The sequence below is a fragment of the Gopherus evgoodei genome, chromosome 16, assembly GCF_007399415.2.
Source record: "Gopherus evgoodei ecotype Sinaloan lineage chromosome 16, rGopEvg1_v1.p, whole genome shotgun sequence".
NCBI lineage: Eukaryota > Metazoa > Chordata > Testudines > Testudinidae > Gopherus > Gopherus evgoodei.
Window position 1 is genome coordinate 12,379,914 of NC_044337.1, and position 13,120 is coordinate 12,393,033.

At 44.4% G+C, this 13,120-nt stretch overlaps 1 protein-coding gene across 3 annotated transcripts in view; it reads left to right on the forward strand.

Annotated features, from left to right (window-relative positions):
- LOC115636165 (collagen alpha-1(XXVII) chain-like) overlaps positions 1-13,120 on the forward strand; it is a 226,742-nt gene that overhangs the window by 81,837 nt on the left and 131,785 nt on the right. The gene's annotated exons all lie outside the window — the stretch shown is intronic.

A 13,120-nucleotide genomic window follows, 5' to 3' on the forward strand; every position in this document is an offset into this window, starting at 1 on the left:
AACTGATTTAAATTTATTTTTTTTTAAAAAGTGAAAACATTCTTGCAAATTTAAAAGGTTTTTTCAAAAATGTAAAATTTGGGTCTAGGTTACTCGACAATGTTCCTTAAGGAGAAAACGGCATAATTTGGGTACCTTGGTTAGTAACTGATTAGGATGCTTGGAAGAGAAGTTGCAGAGGAATATAAGGTAATTAAGGTCTCTTTGTAGTGCCCATCATCCTAGGGTTTAAGCTGTCGATTAGGGCACCAACAAAATGAAAAAAGTTCTATGCAGCAAAGCGTGGATCAGAAGGAGTGAAGAATCAGAGGCTGGAACTGCAAAGAAGCCCAAGTGAACGTCAATGGGATTTCAGTCCTCCAGTCTAGGGGCTTGATCAAAACCCTATTTAAGTCGATGAGAGTCTTCCAATGGCTCCCATGTGTCTCAGAGGTGGGGGTCTGTCTAGGTACATAAGAGGATGATGTGAATTCTTTATGAGAGAGAGCATGAAACATGGAAGAGTAAGGTTATGTGTCCATCTCGCAATGGCCATCCCTGAGGAACAAAGGGGCAGAATTGTAGCAGTACTGCCTGTCAGTTCTAGGGGTCCAGAAAGGAGATAATGGTTTGGGTGAGAGTAAGTTGCTATGGTTCTAGATCTGAAAGGAGTACAGGTGAAGGCTCTTGTCCTTCCTGAAGAGTCAAAATCATGGATGAACGTAGCTGGGAAGCCAGGAGACTGTACAGTGTTAAGGGTCCATGTGAGGTGACTTCTCTTAGCTCTTATGCCTCTAAAAACTGCAGCTGGACATACCCGACTGCCCCATGCTCACCTGTCTGTTCTGTTCACAAAGGATGTTGTCAGAGACCAACACTGCCAGCATAATTTCCATTTGTTTATTTTATTATCCCACTTTTTCTATGCACGCCTTCCCCTTCTTTTTGTTTAAAATGTTTGACTTACAAACTCCATCCTTCAGGGAGACTTGCTGGGCAACGGATCACCTGGCTGAAGCCAAGTGGCAAACGTAGCTTTTTGCAGACAAGGCTGGAGGGCTGGGTTCTTTGGGCAGCTTTACCTTCAGCCAACAGGAAAATAAAATCCTATTTTTGGAGAAGGATTCTATCGGCCTGAAGACCTGCCAGGATTCTTTGAAGCAGCAGCTGCCAGATTACCTCCCTTACTCCAGCAGAGAAGGAGTTTTAAACAAAATCAGATGTGTTCTCTCTCTCTCTGAAAAAGTCTAAGGGAGGTGTAAGATTCAAAGCATCTTACCATTCTCCTCTATTCCTTGAGGATCATTGATCTCAGTGATGAGACTGAGTGCTCTGTTTTTCTCTCTGCCTGTCTGTCTTCCTAGAGCCCCTCTGATAACCATAGCAAGAAGGCCTGGTTGCTCCGTACGTCTCTTTAAGCAGTGAAAGGAGAGCACCTGGTCTTGAGCACCATTTTAACAGGCACCGTGAGATAAACAGGGAAAGGGGAAAATAGTGTTTGTGTCCATCCGTCTGTCTGACCCTGACCATCCCCACCAGAACTCTCATTAAGCCTGGCACATGAGGCTATGCCTCTTGCAGAGAGGAAGGCTGATCTGATCCAGTGGTTATCCTAGGATATTGAAGAGCTGGGCTCCATTCTCAGTGGTGCCACAGCCTTCCTGGGTGGCCTGGTGCAAATCATTTACCCTCTTGGTGGCTCAGTTACTTCTCTGCAAAATGAACAGAATAGCAAGGCCCTGCCTCACCAGGGTGTTATGTGAGCTGCTCACATATGAGCACTATGTAATGGGGGCCATATACGTTCTGAAGATGTCTAGATAGATAGCGACCATTTCCTTAGGGCAATACCCTCTCCTGCTTGTATACGCTGGTTTTAACCATCACTTCGGCGTGCTTCTTTCAGGGAGTTTCTTTCTGACCATGTGAAATCCATTCAGCTTTTTTAAATATTTCCCAGCGCTAACTAGAGCCAAAAGTTTGGTCATACCTGATTTCAGCAGTCCATAGAGGATCCCCATTGGCTCTTCTCCAGCAAAACTTGTTACTCAAATGTTTTCCTCTCAGCTCTGTTGCCTTTGTTGCCTCCATCCAGCTCCCCACTTTGGATCCTATAGCTGGCAGGATGAATATCTCTATATATTTTTCAGTGTGGTGTTTCTCTGTTCAATCCCAGTACTTGAGCATACTTTCCACAGGCTATGCTGCTCAGGAAGCAGACTGCAGCCTGCTTGCAACATGCTCACAATCCTAAATGGTAGGATTTTCATCAACAAAAGTTATACATTTCTTTACTATTCTGTGGGGCGGGGAGGAGGATTTTAATTATATTAGACTGGTTAGTCCTTTTCACAAATCTCTTGTCATTGGCCCCACCCTGTATTTGCTTAGCACCAAGGCTATGAAAGATGTGCTTTCTGCCTCTCCCACGTCTCTAATGTGGTACAGGAACTCCTCACTTAAAGTCGTCCCAGTTAACGTTGTTTCGATGTTAAGTTGCTGATCAATTAGGGAACATGCCTGTTTAAGGTTGTGAAATGCTCCCTTCTAACGTTGTTTGGCAGTCACCTGTTTTGTCTGCTGCTTGCAGGAAGAGCAGCCCATCGCAGATAGCTGGTGGGTGGTTGGAACCAGAGTGGACCAGCAGCCCCGCATCAGCTCCCCCGATCAGCTCCCCACTCCCCTAAATTCCCTGTGCAGCAGCTGTCACTCCCCCCACTGCCATGTGTTGCTCCTGCCCTCTGCCTTGGAGCTGTTCCCAGAGACTCCTGCTTGCTGTACAGGGGGAGGGGGGAAAAAGAGGGCTAATGTCAGGGTGTCTCCCCCTCCCCCCTGCTCCTGCACCCCGCTTACATCGTGTTCCATAGAGCAGAGGGGACACAGTACGGAGGGAAGGAGCTTCTAGGGAGTAGCTAGCGTCCCAGGTCTCAGCAAGTTGATTTAATTAACAAGGCAATGTACTTAAGCCTGGGGTCAGCTACTTAAAGGGGAAATGCGCATTTTTTTCTCTCACAGAGTGTGTGTCTCTGTCTGCCCTCCCTCCTTTCCTGCTGCCCTGTAGAGTGTTGTGAGAGTTAACCCTTGAGGGTCTCAGTCAATTGCTAGTTCATTAGCAGTAAGGCATTCCCTGGGAAATATCCCACCTTCTGACTCCTCCACCTCAACCAAGCTTCACAATCATCATCACTGTGTACCTGTATTAAATTGTTTGTTTAAAACTTATACTGTGTGTGTGTGTGTGTGTGTGTGTGTGTGTGTGTGTGTGTGTGTGTGTGTGTGTGTGTAACCTAACCCCCTCATTTACATTAATTCTTATGGGGAAATTGGATTCGCTTAACATGGTTTCTCTTAATGTCGCATTTTTCAGGAACATAACTACAACATAAAGTGACAAGTTCCTGTATATCATACTAGTAGAATAGAGCAGAAGCGAGTCAATGCAGTACTCCGTGAGGACACTAGAGGGAGTTAGTAGGAAGAATCTGGGATAGAACAAGAAGCAGATAAAGTAACAAAATCTTCCTCTAATCCCACTGGCTGCTTGCTTGCAGCATTCTGGCCAATTTTTGGCATTACCAATGTTGTGGAACGTGACTGCCTTGCAGGATCAAACAAGAGGCAATTGGCTGTGCAGGTGGGGAGGGCCAAGCTGGGAAATAGCCTTAGATGTATGCGGGAGCTAATGCACTTCCCTGAGTTAAAAAGCAGAGTACTACAGTAATCCACAACGGGGGTCAAAAGCAGTGCTGCTCACCTCCTTAAAAAATACTGCAGTATTTGGTAAGTGTCCGAAACACTGTGGCATTACTATTGAAAGCTTCCATACATTGGACTGTTGCTGTGAGAATACTGTAGAACAGGGTTCTCCAAACTTTTTCATGTGTGGATCATACCTTTGTAGAAAGATGGGCCTTTGGGCTATCTCCCCTGCCTTTCATGCTTGCATGCCATCCCTACATCTATTGCATGTATGGAAAATTAGTACCTGTGACACTATGCTTGAGTTCCTTCTGAGGCTGGGTTGCCCCGTTCCCCCAAGGTTCATTTTACATTTTAGGTCCAAAGACATGCATCTGGGAACCACATGCTGCCATTAACACCTGGGATCTGGGAGGGCTTAGGCCCACTGTTCTCAATCAGGGGTACTTGTACCCTTGGAGTACGCAGAGGTCTTCCGGGGGTACATCAACTCATCTAGATATTCATCTAATTTTACACCAGGCTACAGAAAAAGCATTAGCGAAGTCAGTACAAACTAAAATTTCCTACAGATAATGACTTGTTTATACTGCTCTATATACTATACGCTGACATGTAAGTACAATATTTATTTCCAATTGATTTATAATTTTATGGTAAAAATGAGAAAGTCAGCAATTTTTCAGTAATAGTGTGGCTGTGACACGTTTTTGTATTTTTATGTCTGATTTTGTAAGCAAGTAGCTCTTACGTGAGGTGAAACCTGGGGTACGCAAGACAAATCGGACTCCTGCAAGGGAGTAGTCTGGAAAGGTTGAGAGCCATTGGCCTAGGCTGCATAATTTAGGCAAAGGGGAGAAGACCAGGCCAAGATATTGAGTGTTGTCTTGAACTTAGCTATTCTAGCTGTTAATATTGACAACTGTGTTTTGAGTTTTGGTTCTTAGTTTATTGGCATTTTGGCCCTATTTTCCCCCAGGCTGGGGAAAGGCAGAATAACAAAGGGGCTTTAATCTTTACCTAACTCTCTGGAGCACCAGTGTGATACTTACTACCCAACACACCAGTTCTGTGTGTTTACTGTACCTGGTCCACATCACCACAGTATCTGAGCACCTCACACTTTTTAATGCATTGATCCTCACAGCAAGGGAGGGTTGTCCTGTTATCCCATTGTACAGATGGAGTACTGAGGCCCAAAGAGACTAAGTGCTTGTCAAAGTTGCACTGCTATAAATTAAGGTGTGAATTGAAATCATTATAATTATATAGGTGTAACTCTCCATATGGACACTCTCTTGTGCCTTTTTCTGGTTTATTTTATGTTGTTCTGGAAGGAGCATAAACTGACCCCCCCAAAAAAGCCACTCTTATTCCAGAATAAGATTGTCCACAAAATACTCAGACCACTACAGCTGTATATATCAAATCAGTTTAATGATACCGGTATAATTGTTGTTGTTTTCCTGTGTAGACAAGCCTTTAGTGGGTTGCCCAAGGTCACATGGGATGTCTGCGGTTGAGCAAGGACTTGAACCTAGAGTTGTTCAAGTCCCAGACGAGCATCCTAACCATTGAACCATCCTTCCTCTCGTTGCCCAGGGGTCACTTTGAGAACTACGGCTGTAGTGCTTTTCTCTGAGGGCATGTCTACATTGTATCTGGGAGTGTGATTACAGCACATGCAGATCAAAGAGAGCTCGAGTAACTGTAGTGGCGAAGCCATGGAGTAGCATGGGCTAGCCCTGCCCGTGCAAGATCCTGGGTATGGGCTTGAGCAGCTGACGCCAATGCCCGTAGCTTCACTACTATTGTTACTCCGGCTATCTCTGATCTAGCTAGGTCAGTGCTAACCTGGGTACATCTACACATGCTGCAATCACACCTCCCGGTTGCAGTGTAGACATACCATCAGAAGTCAGAGTGCTGTTACTAGAGTGTGGAGAGTTATCACTATGGAATATGCAGCAGTGTAGCTACAGTTTCATTTCTAGGAGCATTCATATTATCCTTCACTAGTTGTAAAATTGTAAACAAAAGAATATTCCAAGGCAATATTGTTTTTTTGATCAAGAAACGAGTTTTCCCTGTTTTAGCCGTATTGGTTCAGCATGTAGCAGAGTTTTGGTTTTTCCTGTTTTTTGCTTTTTTAAAGATTGCCCTTTATTTATTTGTTGTGTCTGCAGACATCAGAAAGCTGCTTCCAGCCAGCATTCACCACAGCTTCTTGGCCAGGCCTGTGTGCAGGCTTAGGAGACACAGTGCCCAGTTGGAAAGGCGCACAACTTTTCCTTTTGCAATGATTCCCGTAAAATCTGAAACCTGACCCCAACCAAGAGAGGGCTCAGTTTTCACACACTCACTAGCATGTACTGAATGCTGCAGATGATTGATACAGCAGAGGGGGAAATCTTGGCTCCACTGAAGTCAATGGTAAAACTCCCATTGACTTAATTGGGGCCAGAATTTGACCCTAGGTGTTTAAGGTTATTCGCAATCCCGTTAGCTAACTGCACCGATCTCTAGTGCAAACCCGTGGAAGATAAGTGACTCTCTGGTGATGTCTTATTTTCAGGCTTCTCTGCATTTTTTGCTATTGGTGTGCTACTAGCCGAGTCTCACTCGTGTCAGTTTCACCGTTGGAGTTTCCAAATGGCATGCTGCTATTGGCCATCATATTTTGTTTCCTTCAGATTCAGCTTTCCAAAGAAGCCTCTGTCCATAGCATTCAATGGAGCTGATCGGGTGCAGCTGTGCCGAGTGCCAGCAATTAAACTACCAAAAATCTTCGGGGCCAGAGAGAGTGTGTGTGAGACAGAAAGCAAGACACTGCTTGGAAAGGACTGCTATGCCCTCACGTTCTGGCTCCCAAGGATCTTACCAACGCCCATTTTTTATTCTCGTAGTGTCTGCCAGTCTCGTGTCAGATAAAATGAGCTGAACCAGCATTCTGAGCCTGACTTTCACTTTCTTCAAAGCTCTTCCCATCCCCGATCTGTTTCTCTCTGAGACAAGCCAGCAGTGGAATGTGTACACAAAGAGGTTCCTCTCTGCTGAACTGGAGGGAATCTCTCTCTTTCTCTCTCCCTCTCCAGCCCCATGCTGTCATCTAGCAGCCCACAGAACACAATAGTATTGCCCACTGCATAACAGACTCCCAATTGGGTTTCATCTGTTGGAGCCAGATAGGCGGATTAAGGGAGCTGTATAGTGACTTATTCTTTGAAAGCCTCCTCACAGTGTGTGTGTCTGTCTAGGTTCTCCATACTGGCGTCCATTACCATAGTATCTGTGCATGCAGCAGGGGACTGTTGTTTTAAATAACTTGATCCTTTCTGCTTTAGCCCTAGATGTAATCACAAAATCAAGGGGCCAGATGCTCCATTAGGCTCTCGCCTGAGAGGCTAAGAGTCTCACTGTGGAGAACTCCCTTAGCAGAGGGGATCTCTCTGTTGGCTTAAAGCTGGTGGACCTGGTTCCTGCACCAGATGCCTCTGTCCTGCCCCATTCTCCTCATTGCAAAAGATGTACTAGAGAAGGGAAGGAGTGGGGCAGGTAAGAGGCATGGCAGAACTCCAAAGTATTAGTCCTCCAATTGTCTTAAGGTCACTGAGGAGTCTTACACCATTGGTGTAATTTAGAGCAGCCCATTGGCTACTCTAACTTGATCCAGCACAGAATCAAGCGAAAAATCATCTTAACACAACTTCTTTCTCCTTGAAGACGCGTGTGCTAGATGTAGTGGCTACTGCATACTCCTATACTTGAGCCATCGTTGGCAGAGTGAGACAGACGAAGAAAGGAGAAGAAAAGTTAAATCTTATTGCTCTGATGATGGACTTTGGCTCTTCTATTGTGAAACTGATCTTATACCAAAAGCATTTGGTGTTTATGCAAGTAGAGAGTCCATCTGGCCCATTCTCACCTCTCCAGTGCATAGGTCTGCTTTGTGCTTAAAATTTAAGTCAACATAGCTACAGCACTTACAGGTGTGAAAAATCCAGAGCGCTGTGTGCCGTAGCTGTGCTGACCCAACCCCCTGTGTATATGCAGCTAGGTTGATGGAAGAATTCTTTCCAGCTACCATCACTCAAATAGGAGGTGTTCCTACAGGGACAGGAAAACCCCCTTCTGTCACAGTAAGCTACTTCTACACTATGGGGTAGTGTAGTGTATATTCCCCATCCCATAGACATAGTCTGTGCTGTGTGACACACACAACTCTGTGCAGCTCATTGGTTTGTAACTCCAGTGTAACTTAGAGCCATTTACTGCTCTTGCTGAAGGAAGGGTTGTGAATAAATTCTAGCCTCTGAGGGAAAGATGTAGACGCATCTGTCATAAACAGATAGCTAAGGGTTAATGTCTCTTTCACCTGAAGCACCTGACCAGAGGACCAATCAGGAAACAGGATTTTTTTTTCAACTCTGGGTGGAGGGAAGTTTGTGGCTGAGTCTTTGTGTGTCTGCCTGCTTTTCTCTCAGCTATGAGGAGTGATTTCTATTTCCTGCTCTCTAATCTTCTGTTTCCAAGTTGTGAGTACAGAGATCATGTATTTACATGTCTATAGTTGCTGGAGTGCTTTGAATTGTATTCTTTTTGAATAAGGCTGTTTATTCAATATTCTTTTAAGCAATTTACCCTGTATTTGTCACCTTAATACAGAGAGACCATTTGTATGTATTTTTCTTTCTTTTTTTATATAAAGCTTTCTTTTTGAGACCTGTTGGAGTTTTCTTTACTGGGAAACTTCAGGGAAATTGAGTTTGTACTCACCAGGGAATTGGTGGGAGGAAGAAATCAGGGGGAGATCTGTGTGTGTTGGATTTGCTAGCCTGATTTTGCATTCCCTCTGGGTGAAGAGGAAAGTGCTTTTGTTTCCAGGACTGGAATTACAGAGGGTGGACTCCCTCTGTTTAGATTCACAGAGCTTGTGTCTGTGTATCTCTCCAGGAGCACCTGGAGGGGGGAAGGGAAAAAGGATTATTTCCCTTTGTTGTGAGACTCAAGGGATTTGGGTCTTGGGGTCCCCAGGGAAGGTTTTTCAGGGGGACCAGAGTGCCCCAAAACACTCTAATTTTTTGGGTGGTGGCAGCAAGTACCAGGTCCAAGCTGGTAACTAAGCTTGGAGGTTTTCATGCTAACCCCCATATTTTGGACGCTAAGGTCCAAATCTGGGACTAAGGTTTGACATGAATGGCAGCGGTTACGGGATTGACAGAATCCAGAAGCCAGTAGGAATAAGAAAAATACATACAAATGGTCTCTCTGTATTAAGGTGACAAATACAGGGTAAATTGCTTAAAAGAATATTGAATAAACAGCCTTATTCAAAAAGAATACAATTCAAAGCACTCCAGCAACTATAGACATGTAAATACATGATCTCTGTACTCACAACTTGGAAACAGAAGATTAGAGAGCAGGAAATAGAAATCACTCCTCATAGCTGAGAGAAAAGCAGGCAGACACACAAAGACTCAGCCACAAACTTCCCTCCACCCAGAGTTGAAAAAAAAATCCTGTTTCCTGATTGGTCCTCTGGTCAGGTGCTTCAGGTGAAAGAGACATTAACCCTTAGCTATCTGTTTATGACAGCATCAGTTTAGTTCAGTTCAACGAATGCAGTGATTCTCAGACAGTGCCTTGCAAGCCACAAATGGCTCTCTAATGTGTCTCCTGTGGCTCTTTGCAGCTCCTGATATTAAAACACTATGTGATTTAATTATTGACCAGTCTAAGTTATTAACCAATCTGGATGCTTTTACTATGTTGTTAACCAGTTAAGTTATCAATTTGTACTAAGCTATTAACTTATTTGCTGTGAGAATTATATAATATAAACTAAATCTTTCCCATCATTCTGTTTAAATATGAATAATACTGTAGTAAATGAAACTGAATTCACACTGCTTTGCTTCCACTGAGGTCTGAGTATCATTGAGTTAGGTATTTGCAGAATGGGCTATGGTGGCCAAAGATTTTAATGCTGCCTTAAGAAGGCAAAAGCAAGTAATACTGAAAATATTATTGTGTAAACTGATGGGGGGGCGGTCTTCACTGTGAAAGTTTGGTTCATCTCGGTCCCTGCATTTCAGAAAGAACCAGGCAGGGAAGAGGCTGACAGGCTGGCAGCTGACTGGAGTTGGGGTGTACCGTGGATGGGGACAGGAGGAATTCTGTGGATGGAGAGATTTAAAAGTTTGGAAAAGAGAGCCGACTGTTAGTAGATAAGCAGAGTATCAGAGTGAAGATGTCCGTATTAAGGGTAAGGCACTGGACCAGGATTCGGAAGGGCTGGGTTCAATTCCTGGCTCTGCCACAGACTGTGTGACCACGGGCAAGTTACTTATCCCTCTGTGCCTGAACTCCCCATCTGTAAAATTAAGCCAATAATCCTTTCTTTCTCTTAGCCTTTATGTTGTCCATTTAGATTATAAATTATTTGGAATGTGGGGCCCTGATCTCATTCAGGCCTTTAGGCACTATGGTAATACAAATAATAAAAAAAATATTGGTAAAGAGAGCCAAGTGAGAGCTCCAAGTTACCCTCGCCACGTGACAAGAATGAGGAAGAGCTCAGTGAATCTTAAAAGACAAATGTAAAAAACAATCAAAAACAAGTCCGTTTTTCTTTTAGGTATCTGTAACTAACCTTTCGAACTCACTACCTCATGTTATTCCCGTAGAAGCAATTTATTTAGTTAGATTCATAGCCAAGATTTGTCCTTTTGATGTGGATACAAATGACACGTGTATCCGTGCTAGATAGGCTATGAATGATAAGATCCATCATTCTTCATGCTTCCGAGCAAAATCTGGGGTGAGGAAGAAATTTCCCTTCTGTAGGATAGTGTTGCAATAGATTCATTAAGGATAGGCTTGTGACTTCCTCAGGAACGTATGATATTGGAGACAGGATGCTGGGGATGTCACATCTCTCTCCATAAGATATTTCCTACTAAAGGAACATGAGAGTTGCTGTACTCTTAAATACAATGTTTGAACCCCCAGGATACAGCAATTCTGATTTTTCCTCTAGCAGGCAGAATTACCCCATTGAAATGAATGTACCATATTGGCTTTTAAAGAAACTACAGGAAAAAGAATTTCAGGTCTGATCCTGTAGGAGCTGATCTCCTCAGCTGCCATTAAGGTTAGTGAGAGTCAAGGGCCCTCAGCATCTGACAGGATCAAACCCTAAGTAAATTATCTTCCATGCAATTTCTTATCTTAGAGAGAAGGAATTCAGCGAGTGAAATACAAAGGCCTATGCACCACTCAAATCTTCAAAATAGGCCACAAGTGTTTAGGCTTTGTGCTTATGCTCTGCTCAGGGGTGAACAATGCCCTGAAAGCTGAGTCATGAATGGGAGACGCACCTTTATTTTCCACTCTGGCTATTGTTCCTCTCCCACCACCTCTCTTCAGTGTCTGGCCTAGGGAGAGAAGGGCCAGGTTCCAGCCTTTACAATGTCCAGCTTCCTTCTCCTCTGCATTATTGCCACTGAGTTACAGTAGGCGAGATTTGCACGGCTCCAGATTTGATCACTGAATCTAAGTGATCGCTGTGCACACTGAGCTTCCTGGGCTAGACCTGCAGAGAAGCTCAGTTGCCATCTCAAACATGACAGGGACTAAGTTCTAAGTAGTTCAAGCCAAGGAGGGTCAGTCAAGCTCCAGTTGGCACTGTCACAAGCTGTCACTTTCTTTTCCTGGGGTCAAACATTACTCAAGGTGCAGAATTCTTTCTTGCCTTCTGTAAATACCAATGAAAATTCTTTCCAGACTGACCCTTTCCACTGAAAGCCACGCTGATTGGTATAAGGCAGGGAGTCCCTACATCGGCCCTAAAGGAAAGCTGCTTTTGGGTCTCTCAGCTGATCCAAAGAGCTTGTAGAAGCAATGATCAGAAAAATCCAAATCCCACTGTATTTTAAAGGAAAACCACCCCTGTCTTAGGGGAATAAAGTTGAACTTTTTCTGCTCTGTCCAGCCTTCTGAAAGCTCAAGCCTTTCTGGCCATGCTATATGTAGTCAGTATTGCTAGGGGGAAGTGTCTTTGACCAAACTTTGTATTCCCTGAGCTACCAACTGGCCGGTGGGCGAGCTCTCTCAGAGTACATCTACGCTACAGCTGAGAGCACGCTTCCCAGCGCAGACAGACAGACACCAGCTAGCTCTGATTGAGCAAGCAGCGTAGCTGCTCGAGCTAAACATAGCATTGTAGTGGGGGTAGCATGAGCGGCAGCTTGGGGAAACTGCCAAAATACACACCCAGAGGGTCTGGGTGGGTGTGTACTCATGTAGCTTACGAAGCTGGCACTTGTGCTACCTCGCCATGGTTAGAGCACCAGCTTGAAGAGATGTATCCTGTCTACCCACGCGGGGAAGCGTGCTCCCAGCTGCAGTATGAACGTTCCCTCAGTATCATGGGCAGCATCAGATCCCCCAACTTCTGTTTGTTACCCTCATTATCACTTCACATCTACATGGAATTATGGGATTTTCAGGGTGTTTCTTCTTTGACATACGCAGCCCACTTTGCGGAGCTCTAGAAATGTTAATGTGACTGGCAGCTTCTGGCTTTCTGGTTTAATGCCCTCTTTTTCCTCTCTCTGCCTATATTCCAGTAAAGACTTCAGCTATAAGCAGCAAAGGTTCTCTGTTTAGATTGCTGTGACCTAATTTTAAAACAGAATGAAAGCTGGCATTTGGTGCCTGACTCTGACTTTCTGTAGCACTGCTGTTGCTTCTCCACAAGCTGTCAGCAACCTATACAAGAGGCAAAAGTGTTGATTTCCCCCCATACATATATATCTTCTGTCCTCACTGGAGCCTCCAATGCCTTCTCTAAGCTGTCATTTTTGTCCGTTCCTGATAAAGGGTGTTAGCAATGGATGCAGCTGATCCAGTGTTAGATATGGTTTTAGCTGCAAGAGTATACAAGGGCAAATCACGGTCAACCACTGTGCAGGTTTCCACCATGACTTATGAATTGGTTTGTTCTTGGCTATCCCACTGCTGACCCCTGTTGCATTCCCGTTGCTGACACCTGGGTGCTTTTCACAGTATGGTCAAGGCAAAGACTTCTCTGTTTTCTCCTCTGATTTCTACCTCTTGGGACTCCTACTGCTGAATGTATGGCTCATGGTTGAATGGTGCAAAGCATGCTGCAGATGTGGTCTGTCTCTTTAACACCTCCTGCTGCCCTCTGGACAGACTCAAACCTTGTTCTCGGCCACATGGCCATATAGTGTTCCTCCAGTACGTTGGTGGTGTTGGGAGTCTTTTTAATCATAATCTTTAACTCAAGCACCACAAGTGGCAGTCTGTTTGTGCTCAGACCTGCTTTGTAACCTGCTGGCTTTCAAAACACCACGCTGAGCAAAACAGGAGTAGCATTAAGTTGTCTGTTTTCTTTTCTTAGTATGTGCCAATA